Source organism: Vigna radiata, unplaced genomic scaffold (assembly GCF_000741045.1).
Source record: "Vigna radiata var. radiata cultivar VC1973A unplaced genomic scaffold, Vradiata_ver6 scaffold_341, whole genome shotgun sequence".
Classification (NCBI taxonomy): Eukaryota; Viridiplantae; Streptophyta; class Magnoliopsida; order Fabales; family Fabaceae; genus Vigna; species Vigna radiata.
In genome coordinates this window covers 224236-226403 of record NW_014543235.1, presented here as the reverse complement: position 1 = coordinate 226403, position 2168 = coordinate 224236, and positions in this window count along the sequence as shown.

Genomic DNA, 2168 nt, shown 5'->3' with positions numbered 1-2168 from the left:
CAAAATGAACTCTCCACCCCCAAAACACAATTTAAAACCAAAAATTTCAAAAGCCCAGTTTCATCTGGCAATTTAAAAATTTCAAAAAAAAAAAAAAAAACAAGTTTCATCTGGCAATTTCAACAAAAAATGTCCAGTTTCATCTGGCAATTTCAAAGTTTCAAAAGCCCAGTGTCGTCTGGCAATTTCAAAATTTCAAAAAAAAAAAAAAAATAGTTTCATCTGGCAAATTCAAAGTTTCATAAGCCCAGTTTCTACACTGGCCCCCAAGCCCAGTTTCTACACTGGCCCCAAGCCCAGTTTTTACACTGGCCCAAGTCCAGTTTCTACACTGGCCCAAGCCCAGTTTCTACACTGGCCCAAGCCCAAATTCTACACTGGCCCAAGCCTAGTTTCGCCTGGCCCCCAAGCCCAGTTTCCACACTGGCCCCAAAGCCCAGTTTCTACACTGGCCCAAGCCCAGTTTCGCCTGGCCCCTAAGCCCAGTTTCTACACTACCCCCAAGCCCAGTTTCTACACTGGCCCAAGCCCAGTTTCATCTGGCCCCTAAGTCCAGTTTAGCCTGGCCCAGAAGCCCAGTTTCGCCTGGCCCCGAAGCCTAGTTTCCACACTGGCCCCAAGCCCAGTTTCCACACTGGCCCCAAGCCCAGTTTCCACACTGGCCCCAAAGCCCAGTTTCTACACTGGCCCAAGCCCAGTTTCACCTGGCCCCCAAGCCTAGTTTCTACACTGGCCCAAGCCCAGTTTCCACACTGGCCCCCTAAGCCCAATTTCCACACTGGCCCCCAAGCCCAGTTTCTACACTGGTCCAAGCCCAGTTTCGCCTGGCCCCCAAGCTAAGTTTCTACACTGGCCCAAGCCCAGTTTCGCCTGGCCCAAGCCCAGTTTCCACACTGGCCCCAAGCCTAGTTTCTACACTGCCCACAGTTTCGCATGGCCCCCAAGCCCAGTTTCTACACTGGCCCAAGCCTAGTTTCATCTGGCCCCTAAGCCCAGTTTCGCCTTGCCCCCAAGCCCAGTTTCCACACTGGCCCCAAAGCCCAGTTTCTACACTGGCCCAAGCCCAGTTTCCACACTGGCCCCAAGCCCAGTTTCCACACTGGCCCCAAGCCCAGTTTCCACACTGGCCCAAGCCCAGTTTCTACACTGGCCCAAGCCCAGTTTCGCCTGGCCCGCAAGCCCAGTTTCCGCACTGGCCCCAAAGCCCAGTTTCCGCACTGGCCCAAGCCCAGTTTCCACACTGCCCCAAGCCCAGTTTCCACACTGGCCCAAGCCCAGTTTCTACACTGGCCCAAGCCCAGTTTCTACACTGGCCCAAGCCCAGTTTCACCTGGCCCCCAAGCCCAGTTTCGACACTGGCCCCCAAGCCCAGTTTCCACACTGGCCCAAGCCCAGTTTCCACACTGGCCCAAGCCCAGTTTCCACACTGGCCCAAGCCCAGTTTCCACACTGGCCCAAGCCCAGTTTCCAGACTGGCCCCCAAGCCCAGTTTCTACACTGGCCCAAGCCCAGTTTCGCCTAGCCCCCAAGCCAAGTTTCTACATTGGCCCAAGCCCAGTTTCGCTTGGCCCCCAAGCCCATTTCCACACTGGCTCCAAAGCCCAGTTTCTACACTGGCCCCCAAGCCCAATTTCTACACTGGCCCAAGCCCAATTTCATCTGGCCCCCAAGCCCAGTTTCCACACTGGCCCCAAAGCCCAGTTTCCACGCTGGCCCCAAGCCCAGTTTCCACACTGGCCCCAAAGCCCAGTTTCCACACTGGCCCAAGCCCAGTTTCTACACTGACCCAAGCCCAGTTTCCACACTGGCCCCCTAAGCCCAGTTTCCACACTGGCCCCCAAGCCCAGTTTCTACACTGGCCCAAGCCCAGTTTCTACACTGGCCCAAGCCCAGTTCCTACACTGGCCCAAGCCCAGTTCCTACACTGGCCCAAGCCCAGTTTCGCCTGGCCCCCCAAGCCAGTTTCCACACTGGCCCCAAAGCCCAGTTTCTACACTGGCCCAAGCCCAGTTTCTACACTGGCCCAAGCCCAGTTTCGCCTGGCCCCCAAGCCTAGTTTCCACACTTGCCCCAAAGCCCAGTTTTTACACTGGCCCATAAGCCCAGTTTCGCCTGGCCCAAAAGCCAGTTTTTACACTGGCCCATAAGCCCAGTTTTTACACTGGCCC